Source organism: Spea bombifrons, chromosome 1, assembly GCF_027358695.1.
Source record: "Spea bombifrons isolate aSpeBom1 chromosome 1, aSpeBom1.2.pri, whole genome shotgun sequence".
NCBI lineage: Eukaryota > Metazoa > Chordata > Amphibia > Anura > Pelobatidae > Spea > Spea bombifrons.
The window spans coordinates 162,178,604-162,193,037 of NC_071087.1; positions in this window are offsets into that span (position 1 = coordinate 162,178,604).

The window sequence follows — 14,434 nt, forward strand, 5'->3', positions numbered from 1 at the left end:
AAAATCTCACCTTGTAGAAGCCGAGACCTGCGGCAGCCTGTGGCAGAGCCAGTGTTATCCGATCAACCGATGCTCCATCCCTTCTCCTCCCCCACCCCTTACAAAGGCTGCCTGAGCCAATCAGCAACTAGAAGCAACTTAACAATGGGGAGAAATAATCACAGACCCACCTCCTAGTAACCGACACACATAGCAGTTGAAGTCCAACGGGGGTCACTGTGGCTAGACTTGGCAGCCAAAACAACCATTTGAGGGACAGGGCTATCCCCAGGCAGCATTGAAAGCATTGGGAGTGGGAGGAGAAATGGGTGGGGAATGGGTGTGGCTAAACACCGCTCACCCTGCCCCAGAGAAAGAGGAGAGTCACCCGGAGACCCGAGAAATTTAATCTCTTCACCCGGAGACTCCAGGCCCAACCCCAAGAAAAATAATATTCGGGGGGCTTCGCTAACACAAGTAATGAACACAACCGTTACCTTGCTGTTACATCTGATACATTATAATGATATGACGTTATCAAGAGTCTGTCTCATCTATCCCGCATCTCCAGAGGCAGTCCCTGCTCCATTCAACGGTTCAGTCTCTGGAGTCGAATCCCTAATTTTATTGGTGAGCACCCAAGGTGGTAACCCTTTAAGGCTGTCCCATTTTGGGGGGCGAGCACAAAAGGGTGGTATGATGTCATATGACAGCTTTCACCGTGACGGGACCTTGAAGATCTTGGATCCATCTCGTGTGTCACATTCCGTCTCTCCTTGCTGAGAAATATCATTCTTCAGAGCTCTTCCCCGCTCACCGCTCACAATCTTGGTCTCACCTGTTGGCGGTCCATACCGTTTTTGACCTTGAAACCCCCCTTTCCGAGTGTCTTCGGAACGTTACTTAAGAGGCTTTCAAAATACTTCTGTTTCCAGACGACGTTATCCGTCCTTTGCCGATGTGCCGGTAAAGCCTAACGCAAAGTGCTTGCATCGCAAGCAAACAGCGTCTAATGAGAGCTCTCGCTGTCAGAGCGCGCGTGGCTCTTAGATTAACGGATATTAACAGGATTCCGCTCTTAATTGGTCTCCTTCTGCTAGATTCCATTTCCCCGGCTTTATGCTCTTTTGTCCGGCTTCGCGCCGCCTCGTGTTATTATATATAGAGGAATAACGCTGCGTAGAGCGCCGGGAAATGAGTTTCATCCCGTTAGCTGCGACATTAATAAAATAAATGTGCGCATCAAATAAATGGGAAAGGCTTTTATTTCTCTTTTCTATGGAACTTGAGTAAATATTTAGTCGATTGTCTCCGGCGTCTCCCCGGAGAGAAATGTCTCCCCCCCCCACCTCGACATAGCGGCTTATTTCACAACATAGATGAGAAAAAAATGTTAATGGAAGCCGAGGGATCAATCAGAGAGCGCGCGTTAGAGCCGTCGGCGGAAAAAATGATGTGTTTACGACTGCTAATTGATTACAATGACAATAAGCGCATCCGAGACCCCGGGGGTTAAATAATCGCCCCCGTTACAGAATTATGATTATTTTATCTTACGGCATAGGAGGAACCGACACAATGTAACGCGAATCGTCTGCAGAGAAAAAGTTTGGCCGTCTACCAACACAAAAAGTTTTTCAGAACTCGATATTAAATTCCTTGTATTGGAACGAAAATATGTTTTACCCCATAATATAAAGATTTCAGGCAGCTGCATATCAGCCGTTTGTATGATTCTCGCTCTGTTATCTGATCCCCGATCTACTAAACCCCCCGACTCCTTATCATACTGCCTGTGGGGAACAATAGAATGACTCAGTCTTAATTACTAACATGACTCTCTGACTTATGAAAGTCTATGGAGGAACGGACTTCATTAGCATAAAGCATCAGCTGAGGGGTTATATTACTGTATACAGCGCTGGGGGTTATATTACTGTATACAGTGCTGGGGGTTATATTACTGTATACAGTGCTGGGGGTTATATTACTGTATACAGTGCTGGGGGGTTATATTACTGTATACAGCGCTGGGGGGTTATATTACTGTATACAGTTCTGGGGGTTATATTACTGTATACAGCGCTGGGGGGTTATATTACTGTATACAGTGCTGGGGGTTATATTACTGTATACAGCGCTGGGGGGATATGTTACTGTATACAGCGCTGGGGGGTTATATTACTGTATACAGCGCTGGGGGTTATATTACTGTATATAGCGCTGGGGGGTTATATTACTGTATACAGCGCTGGGGGGTTATATTACTGTATACAGCTCTGGGGGTTATATTACTGTATACAGTGCTGGGGGGTTATATTACTGTATACAGCGCTGGGGGGTTATATTACTGTATACAGTGCTGGGGGTTATATTACTGTATACAGTGCTGGGGGTTATATTACTGTATACAGTGCTGGGGGGTTATATTACTGTATACAGCGCTGGGGGGTTATATTACTGTATACAGTTCTGGGGGTTATATTACTGTATACAGCGCTGGGGGGTTATATTACTGTATACAGTGCTGGGGGTTATATTACTGTATACAGCGCTGGGGGGATATGTTACTGTATACAGCGCTGGGGGGTTATATTACTGTATACAGTGCTGGGGGTTATATTACTGTATACAGCGCTGGGGGGATATGTTACTGTATACAGCGCTGGGGGGTTATATTACTGTATACAGTGCTGGGGGGTTATATTACTGTATACAGCTCTGGGGGTTATATTACTGTATACAGTGCTGGGGGGTTATATTACTGTATACAGCGCTGGGGGGTTATATTACTGTATACAGCGCTGGGGGTTATATTACTGTATACAGTGCTGGGGGTTATATTACTGTATACAGCGCTGGGGGTTATATTACTGTATACAGTGCTGGGGGTTATATTACTGTATACAGCGCTGGGGGTTATATTACTGTATACAGTGCTGGGGGTTATATTACTGTATACAGCGCTGGGGGTTATATTACTGTATACAGTGCTGGGGGTTATATTACTGTATACAGCGCTGGGGTTATATTACTTTATACAGAGCTGGGGGGTTATATTAATGTATACAGCGCTGGGGGTTATATTACTGTATACAGCGCTGGGGGGTTATATTACTGTATACAGCGCTGGGGGGGTTATATTACTGTATACAGCGCTGGGGGTTATATTACTGTATACAGTGCTGGGGGGTTATATTACTGTATACAGCGCTGGGGGTTATATTACTGTATACAGCGCTGGGGGTTATATTACTGTATACAGTGCTGGGGGTTATATTACTGTATACAGCGCTGGGGGTTATATTACTGTATACAGTGCTGGGGGTTATATTACTGTATACAGCGCTGGGGGTTATATTACTGTATACAGTGCTGGGGGTTATATTACTGTATACAGTGCTGGGGGTTATATTACTGTATACAGTGCTGGGGGTTATATTACTGTATACAGCGCTGGGGGTTATATTACTGTATACAGTGCTGGGGGTTATATTACTGTATACAGCGCTGGGGGTTATATTACTGTATACAGTGCTGGGGGTTATATTACTGTATACAGCGCTGGGGTTATATTACTTTATACAGAGCTGGGGGGTTATATTAATGTATACAGCGCTGGGGGTTATATTACTGTATACAGCGCTGGGGGGTTATATTACTGTATACAGCGCTGGGGGGTTATTACTGTATACAGCGCTGGGGGTTATATTACTGTATACAGCGCTGGGGGTTATATTACTGTATACAGTGCTGGGGGTTATATTACTGTATACAGCGCTGGGGGTTATATTACTGTATACAGCGCTGGGGGTTATATTACTGTATACAGTGCTGGGGGGTTATATTACTGTATACAGCGCTGGGGGGGGTTATATTATTGTATACAGCGCTGGGGGTTATATTACTGTATACAGTGCTGGGGGTTATATTACTGTATACAGTGCTGGGGGTTATATTACTGTATACAGTGCTGGGGGATATATTACTGTATACAGCACTGGGGGGGGTTATATTACTGTATACAGCGCTGGGGGTTATATTACTGTATACAGCGCTGGGGGTTATATTGCTGTATACAGCGCTGGGGGTTATATTACTGTATACAGCTGGGGGTTATATTACTGTATACAGTGCTGGGGGTTATATTACTGTATACAGCGCTGGGGGGGTATATTACTGTATACAGCACTGGGGGGTTATTACTGTATACAGCGCTGGGGGTTATATTACTGTATACAGCACTGGGGGGGTTATTACTGTATACAGTGCTGGGGGGTTATATTACTGTATACAGTGCTGGGGTTATATTACTGTATACAGCGCTGGGGGGTTATATTACTGTATACAGCGCTGGGGGGTTATTACTGTATACAGTGCTGGGGGTTATATTACTGTATACAGCGCTGGGGGGTTATATTACTGTATACAGCGCTGGGGGTTATATTACTGTATACAGCGCTGGGGGTTATATTACTCTATACAGCGCTGGGGGGGTTATATTACTGTATACAGCGCTGGGGGTTATATTACTGTATACAGTGCTGGGGGTTATATTACTGTATACAGTGCTGGGGGGTTATATTACTGTATACAGCGCTGGGGGTTATATTACTGTATACAGCGCTGGGGGTTATATTACTGTATACAGCGCTGGGGGGGTTATATTACTGTATACAGTGCTGGGGGGGTTATAATATTATATACAGCACTAAATTACAGCTAACCAAATATTTAGTGGTTAATTAACCCTTAACGCTCTGTATTACTTCTCTTAATCGGTTCTAAGGCACTGTAGTAGTAGTCGTGTAGTTTGTGTAACGCACCGTGTGCCGGCATGCAGTGTAAAGTTGTGTAAAGTTGTGTAACGTTGTGTCGGTTCTCGGCTCTCCCCGTCCGCCGCTCATTCACAATGAATTCAGTGAGAGGGGTCTGTGGCTGCTCCTTTCCGAGGGTCTTAACCTTGATGAATAAATGCATCGAGCCAACAATAGCTGGCCTTCTGCCAGCGGCCCCCAGCATGTCAATGAACCAGAGCCGCACCAAAGATACGTTAAAAGGGACACTAAAGCCATCAGAGGCACGTCAATGCACACCATAGCTGCGCGGCCCCTTTAAATGTATGTGGTGCCCCCTTACGCAGTCGTTTAAGACCTCAGTGGTCTCTTTTTCATACGAGCCATCAGCCAGCCCCGAGATCAGTTCTACCCATAAAGCAGACTAAGCCCTTGGTTGCGTCCGTGTTTTTCGAGGGCTTTAAACACGCCATTGATTATTGTTCTCGTTCGGTATAAACAACTTTGGTTTTGAATGCAATTACCCTTTGGTTTCACCCCGCGTCGCGCCGGGGATATAAATGAGCGCCGGCTCGGGGTATTTTGCGGAACAAATAGCCTTTGTTGTTTTTTTTTTGGCGGAGTAATAGCTTCAAAACATCCGTGATTAGCCGTCTTTATAATTTGTGTTATTATTCACCTGCTCGGTAATAAAACGGCGTTCCGGCCGACTCCGGCCAACCGGGTTCCTCCATTCATCATAAAGCGTTTCTCCAGCCAATACGGCGACCCGGTAGGCAAATCCAATTCCGGTCAATGACGCATGTCTATATAACGGGGGCCGCTGGTGACAGGAACGGCTCTTTGTCACTCCGCTGAGGCCCCCAACGGAGACCCCATAAAAAATATAAAGAAGAACAAAAAATACGGCTTTATTATTATTTATTTCTTACGTTTTTTGGTGCGCTGCACGACTATAATAAACTTTAAAGGAACAGCAAAGACCAAGCGGAAGGGAGGTTTGTACTAAAATATAAAAAAAGAGATTTTCTGATTATATCTGTGTTGGTTCCCTGGTCTAGGGGCTAACTTAAAGAAGTCTGTCTTACTTTACAGGGAAGGTAGTAGATACGTGGAGCAGCCTCCCAGCAGAGGTGGTAGAGGGTAATACAGTGAGGGTATTAAACATGCATGGGATAGACATACGGCTCCTGAATCTAAGACGAGACCAACGACTGATTGAGGTTTGAGTCGTTACAGCAGGAGAAACGGGCGACTAGACGGGGGCCGAATGGGGCCGATCTGCCGGCAGGTTCTGGGTTTCTGCAGAGATTGATGTTTTGAAAAAAAAACAAAATATTTTTAGAGTTTCTAAAAATTAACCCCCAAACTACAATTTTATTTGATCTCTACTCTACTTTCCGGTGAAATATACAATAAAATGAATGTATTTAAATGGTTAAATGTAACTTTAAGTTTTTGGATTTTTCAGCAAATATGTTACATTTTCTGCTTCTCGCCCACAAGAAGACTTTAACCCCTTAATGACAAAGCCCGTACATGTACGGACTCAAAATGCATTGTTTTCAATGGGTTTAGGGACCGCCCATTGTCCTTAAGGGGTTAACATAGGAGGATAGCGAGACCCCTAGACCCGCACAGCGCACTCACCCCACCGCCATCCCTCTTGGATCATACCATTTCTGCACAGCCCAGGGATATTTCCCCTTTAAGTCTATCCCGGGTTATTAAACGGAATTGAAGTTTGTCAAGGTCTCCAGAAACAATTACCTTCCTTATGCCCTGGCATCTGTAGTATTAAAGAGATCCCTCCTCTGCTGCCCAGGATGCCCGTTTCTGCAGAAGTTTTAAGTGGAAAATGCTACTTTCCGACACTTTTTAGGAGCCGGTAAAACTTTTGGCCTGGCTGTACTTTTTGTGTTTCTACATTTGTATCCAGTCTACTCCCTGCGTTCCCTTTAAAGCTGTTACATTGTATCTGTCGGCGAGGAGCCGGCTATGCCGATATCGGCTGTCGGAATACAGCCTTGGGTAGAAACATAGAACTAGTTGGCCCGTCTAGTCTGCCCGTTCCTATTGGCTGAAACCTTTCAAGAAGTGGTCGAGATGGTCAAATAACGTCAACCCTGGTTATCAGGGGGGGGGCATAGTCATTGTACCATGACTGGTGTCTACAGAAAGAGTGCCGAGGACTGTGAATCGAGATTCGCTCGAATGTGACTAATGAAGATTAAATATGGCGCTCAATGTCAGGTGGACTCCACGTGGTTCCATAAACCAAAATATCTGAGGTTCAGTACGTACCGCTGCTTCCTTCCTGGCCCACCTAAAGGTCTTTTAGGGGGTCCGGGGCCGCACAACATAACTGGAAAGCACATGAAAACAATATAAACCAGGGTGTGGTGGAAAGAGGACCTCTGTCGCTGGAAACCGATGATCCCTGGGACAAAGCTCATGTGCACTAAGTTTTATTCGTATATAACATTAATGTTAACGCCGAGGTCATAAAAGATGATTTTATTTAGGGAAGAAGAAAAAAAAAAGTGCGTTTTTTCTATTGAGTTCCGCCGTTTATGATCCAAATGACACAAATAAAGCGATAACAAACATCGTGGCCGATATTGTACTCTGCGCATAAATGTCACCCGCTCTCTGGCAGCAGCCATTCCGTTGTTGTACGAGTTCTTTTATATCGGCGTTTCGGGGGAACATATACATTGGGGGTTATAAATAGGCCCGCTAATTAATATGGCCATGAAAACCAAATCCATCATCGGCTTCACCATCTGCTCGTTTTAATCTCGTCTATTCCTCGTGATCGTTGGACCCATATTGCATTAGCTATATGCGGCTTCGAATACATCGTAAAAAAACCCACTTATCATTTACGGGAAGGTTACAGAAAGCCGCCCCGGAGTGCTTTGGTTAAAGAGAAAAGTCATGCGCAGACCGATGTACGATGGGGAGAACTTATTGATCAGTTTTAGCTTTTTGAACTCAACTCAATTTACATACTTTTTAATCTAGGATTCTATTTACACGCATGACAGAAATCTTGAACCTGCCGGAAGTTCGGCCCCATTCGGCCCCATCTAGTCGCCCATTTTTCCTTGCTCTGTTATCTGAGCTCAATCTATTAGACACCCTGACTTGTTCTCATACTGCCTGTAGGGGACGATAGAATGCCACAGACTAAATCACCCGGTCAGACTCTCTAATCAATGAAAGTCTATGGAGGACGGACTTCATTAGCATTGCCATAAAGCATCAGCTCAGTGTGGTGTTTGAGCCGGGAAAGTTACCCAAAATATCACATGACTGACAACAATGGCAGCTCCAGGTCTGCAGATAAAGGGAGTTTATTGGAGCAAAATGAGATAAAAACAGGTTTTTGTCAACAACAACTGACATGTATACAGCACTGGGGGTAAATACTGTATACATCACTAGGGGGGTTTACTGTATACAGTGCTGGGGGGGGTGATTACTGTATACACATACCTGGAAACTCTCAGTGGGCAGTCTTGGCTGCTTCTGGCAAGGGTAGACCCCCGGTAGCTGGAACCCAGAAGTTCCACAGGTATGTGTATACAGTGTTGGGGGTTATACTGGGGAGACTTCCCATTTAAAGGCCTCCTATATTATTAAAGAGTACCTGTCTTTCTATCTGCATGATGGTGGTGATGATGGTGAAGATGGTGATGATGATGGTGGCAGTGATGGTGATGATGATGGTAATGATGGTGACAGTAATGATGATGGTGATGATGGTGAGGATAGTGATGATGATGGTGATGATGGTGGCGGTGATGATGATGGTGGTCATGGTAACGATGACCTCCCGGTGGGGCACTCAGAGTCTGATATTTGCGGTGATACCGATCATCCAGCAAACGTTGATGCTTCCACCCCCCTTCCCCTCTCATTCCATTAAAACAAACAAACGAGGTCCTTTGTGTCCCCCGGGCCGTGATTTGTGTGAATGACCCCGGAGGCGTAAATGCTGCTTCCTGCGCGACAAATTATACATTTACATCTGTAATTTATCATTTAATCAAAACAACACTTAGTCGCGCATCATGTTCGTTCCGGGAGACTGGAACCGATGCTTCCTTGAGAAATGGGACAGCGGTTGACCTTCTGATTTGTCCATTTCAATTTGATGAGCGAAATATGTAAATCGACGGGCGTTAACCCCTCGAGTGCACTCATTGACTGCCGGCTGCGTGCACTGGGATTGCCATTTCTAACCACTTTTATTTTTTGTACACAATCATGTAATTTAGATTTTCCCCCCGAAACCCCCCAAGTAACAGTCTCCATGGATTTATAAGCCGCCATGGCGTTAAGGTCAATCAGTGTTAATAGGGATTTATTAATTGCGAGTCAATTGATCGGGTTGAAGGGATCCTCCGAGCTGTGAGTATTTTTTTGGTTATTTTTCACGATTTCTGGGATTTCTTATGTTCCAATCCATAAAGTCCGTCAGACGCGACGGAGAAGCAAAGCTGAGCGATAATGTAGATATAATGTCCGAGACTCCGGACGCCTTCCTCGTACCCGCGTGCCATTAAAAATCCTAGAATGTCGGCCTCACAGATGGTTATTAACTGGATGTTTTGAAAAGTCTTTGGTAACGGAGCCTGTGTGGGTAATTTGACTCCGGTTTACCTTTTAATAAAGTTTAACAATCCAGGAGCTTCGCCGGCCATGAAATCCCATCAAATTCGCAGCTGTTTCCAATAAAAAGTCAAAAACAAAATGGCAGCTGATTCGACCCTTCGCAGAGCAGACCCCGGCCTGTTCCTCCCGCCTCGATTCCGCCGACGGAGCCTTTGGGATTCATTTAACGGGGGCTGATTGGGACGTATCGGTGAAAAATGAAGTCATCGAAGCGCAGTTAATGACGCGGCTCAGATACCTTCTTAAGAGCCTCGCCGAGGTCGATAAAGTTTATCTGGACGGTGTCCAAAATGATAGGTTCTGACTCAAAAGCAAACACTTAAACCTTCAATAAGCTATAGTATGATGTCATTTATATCTTTCTAACCTCATGGGATCATCGTTGACCTTACATAGAAGCATAGAAGTATTGAGCAGATCGGCCCCCATCCGGCCCCCGTCTAGTCTGCCAGTTTATCCTGCTGTAAAGACTCAAACCTTAATCAGTCGTTGGTCTCGTCTTAGATTCAGGAGCCGTATGTCTATCCCATGCATGTTTAATACCCTCACTGTATTACCCTCTACCACCTCTGCTGGGAGGCTGTTCCATTTATCTACCACCCTCTCCGTAAAGTAAGACTTCTTTAAGTTAGTTCCTAGGAGAGATATGCTGGGAGATATGTACCATGTCACATGATCATTGCAAACGTATGGTTCCTGGAGGTAGGACCCCGCCTAATCTTGTAGGTCACATGACTTGTGACACATGTGACCTACCGATTGGACGGGACTTAATAAATGCACAATCTAAATATTTACTATTATTTAGGGACGTTGTCGCAGCTGTACGCGGGATACTGCTAGGCTTATAACGCTAGCTGCGGTTTTGTATATTCGTTGTGTAATTAATCGCTTTGTAAAGTACTTTAAATTCTCGGCTATGAAAAAAAACAACGTAAACGCCAGCCTTTTATACCAACAAAAATCTATGCAAATTCTCCATTTTTGTTTTAATGACACTATTTTTCAGCTATTTTGTCATGTTTATGGAGCTGCCTCCCTGGGGAGCGCAGTCGGGATCAGGAGGGGAGGAGAGGCTCTCAGGACTATTAATTTCTTTCAACAAAAAAAATAATATGATATAAAAATAAGAACCATTTAGCCAAAATCTGCATAGAAAACAAATAAATCATCCAAATAATGTTATATACAATAAAAAAAAAATCAGGAGAAAAATACTGTATGTAGTGTAAAAAATATATGAAAAAAAAAATAGAAAAATGAGTCTAAATCTTACAATTTATAAGTGGCATAAAATCTAATTGTATGACATTACTGTGTTTTATTGCGTTATTATTGTACAATAGCTGAGACGTGACCCGGTGCGGATCCACTTCATCAACTAAAAGAATTATTTCTGTTCACTGAATTAAGTTAAAATTTACAAATTTAAGTTTATTTTTAGTAACTGATTTTTACTGTTCTTGTTACTGACTCTTGGGTTTAGAACCTTTACAGGGCTCGGTTAAGCGAGAGACATATCTTGCAATTGCTTTAGGGCCCCAAAGTGTCAGGGGGCCCCATCCTAATTAGTTGTGGCCCGAGCTGCCCCTCTGCCGCCATAACCCGTGTGGCCTGTGAGCTCCGGGGTAATGCGAGGAGCCATCAGACCCCAGCAGAGAGGAGCCGCTCTGCAGCAAGAATGGACATTACCAGATTAATCCAGTCAGAGCGGCTCCTCCCTCCCAGCGTCCATCTCCACCCAGGCAGGAGGAGTGGGAGGGGTTTAGAGCACAGAGTGCTCTCTGATTGGCTGTTCATCCTGCTTCCTCTTCCTGTGCTTCACTTCCCTCCCTTTCCTTTCCCTCCATTTTCTGTCCTGTCACAGGCCGCGCAGGATCTGATACCCTGCTGGGGAGAGGCAGACAGCCCCCAAACAGCAAGGAAGTGTATTGGGGGTTGTTTTTAGGAGCTTAGTGTTTTTCCACCCCTGTGCTGTGAGGTAATATTATATTTATATCACTGTTTTTTTGCCAGTTGTGATGATTTGGATGGGACAGTCTTGACCAGGAGTTCTGTGTCGCTCGCCAGCGGTCCTGTCCGATGTCACAAGGGATTGGCTCCTCATTGGCTGCACATGCGAGGTGCCTATTTTACAGTGAAACAGGGTTTATCCATGCACAGTGACCAGGCCTTAGATTAGATGGGACATACTGTGATGTCAAAGCTTAATGTGGACAGGTTATGACATCATAAGGGAAATAGAGGCAGTACTTTTTTTGTAAAAAGAAAAAACATACATACACACCCCCATAAATACACACTAACTATCCTTTACCCATACATACGCACTAACTATCCTTTATCCATACGTACGCACTAACTATCCTTTACCCATACATACGCACTAACTATCCTTTATCCAGACATACGCACTAACTATCCTTTATCCAGACATACGCACTAACTATCCTTTATCCAGACATACGCACTAACTATCCTTTACCCATACATACGCACTAACTATCCTTTACCCATACATACGCACTAACTATCCTTTATCCAGACATACGCACTAACTATCCTTTATCCAGACATACGCACTAACTATCCTTTATCCATAAATACACACTAACTATCCTTTATCCATAAATACACACTAACTATCCTTTACCCATACATACGCACTAACTATCCTTTACCTATACATACCCACTAACTATCCTTTATCCATAAATACACACTAACTATCCTTTATCCATAAATACACACTAACTATCCTTTATCCATAAATACACACTAACTATCCTTTACCCATACATACGCACTAACTATCCTTTACCTATACATACGCACTAACTATCCTTTACCTATCCATACGCACTAACTATCCTTTATCCATACATACGCACTAACTATCCTTTACCTATACATACGCACTAACTATCCTTTACCTATACATACGCACTAACTATCCTTTATCCATACATACGCACTAACTATCCTTTATCGATAAATACACACTAACTATCCTTTACCCATACATACCCACTAACTATCCTTTATCCAGACATACGCACTAACTATCCTTTACCCATACATATACACTAACTATCCATTATCCAGACATACGCACTAACTATCCTTTACCCATACATACGCACTTACTATCCTTTACCCATACATACACACTAACTATCCTTTACCTATACATACGCACTAACTATCCTTTACCCATACATACGCACTAACTATCCTTTATCCATACATACGCACTTACTATCCTTTACCCATACATACGCACTAACTATCCTTTACCCATACATACGCACTTACTATCCTTTACCCATACATACACACTAACTATCCTTTACCTATACATACGCACTTACTATCCTTTACCCATACATACACACTAACTATCCTTTACCTATACATACGCACTAACTATCCTTTACCCATACATACACACTAACTATCCTTTACCTATACATACGCACTTACTATCCTTTACCCATACATACACACTAACTATCCTTTACCTATACATACGCACTAACTATCCTTTACCCATACATACACACTAACTATCCTTTATCCAGACATATGCACTAACTATCCTTTATCCATAAATACACACTAACTATCCTTTATCGATAAATACACACTAACTATCCTTTACCCATACATACACACTAACTATCCTTTATCCATAAATACGCACAAGCTATCCTTTATCGATAAATACACACTAACTATCCTTTATCCAGACATACGCACTAACTATCCTTTATCCATACATACGCACTAACTATCCTTTACCCATACATACGCACTAACTATCCTTTACCCATACATACACACTAACTATCCTTTACCCATACATACACACTAACTATCCTTTACCCATACATACGCACTAACTATCCTTTACCCATACATACACACTAACTATCCTTTCCCCATACACTAAATGCCCCCTCGATAGCCACCAAATTTGCACCCTTCGACAGCCACAAAGTCACCTGCACTACAGCAACTTGTTCCATTTACACATACATACACACGCACATTCACGCTTGCCCTTACAAAACCTGGCTTACACTTGCTTTTGCAGCCACACACTTAGTTGCCCTAATAAACATTTTAAAAGCAAGAATTACCTTTTGAATTATCTCACTTTTTTCTCCCCATTGCTGCGCTTTCTCATTATTCATCCTCTTTCTGCCTGTCTCTCCCCTTAATATTAATTGGCAGGCACATATGGTAAGGATTCCCTGCCAGCCTGGACTATGTAATAGCGATACCTACTGCAGCTACTAGTGGCCACCCTTCCCTCTCTGGAGCACCCAGTACTATTTCTAACAGCTGAGCCCTGTTCCCTGGGTGTAGCCCCGCCCTTATATACCTGCTCTGCCCTTCAGTCTGGGCCTTTGCTTTGTATTCAGCTTTGCTGTTTCTCTGCTTCCTGGTCCTGTGCTGTTTCCTGTTCGATTCTACCCGTTTTGACCCGGCTTGTCCTGACCTTGCTCTTGGGTCCTGATTTGGCTCTTATTCGTCGTCTTCTGGTACTGACCCGGCTTGCCTGACTACGTGTGCCCTGCCTGAGGGCTCCCTGACGTGTGTCCTGTGCCTTACCGTGAGGACTCCTTGCCGTGTGCCCCGTTAGAGGGCTCTCCAGCCATATTGTTAGTCAAGACCAGTCCCGTGTTCCACTTACCTGTATTGTCTGCTTGCTCCAATACAGTCTCGAAATAATATCCAGCCTTCGGTGTGTTTCTTTTTGCCTGTCTATACTTTCCTACCTGTCAATATGCATTGCGGGGTACAAACAGAACCTCTGGTATCCCCTGCAATTCGGCTCCAACCGACCTGCTTACCCGAGCCCTGACAGCACCGTAAGCGAGATCTGCAGGAGCCGACCTAGTGCTCCCCACATTTTGGGGCGGTTAGAGGGGGGGTTTATGAACTAAATGCAGTATTAGAAACATTGTTCT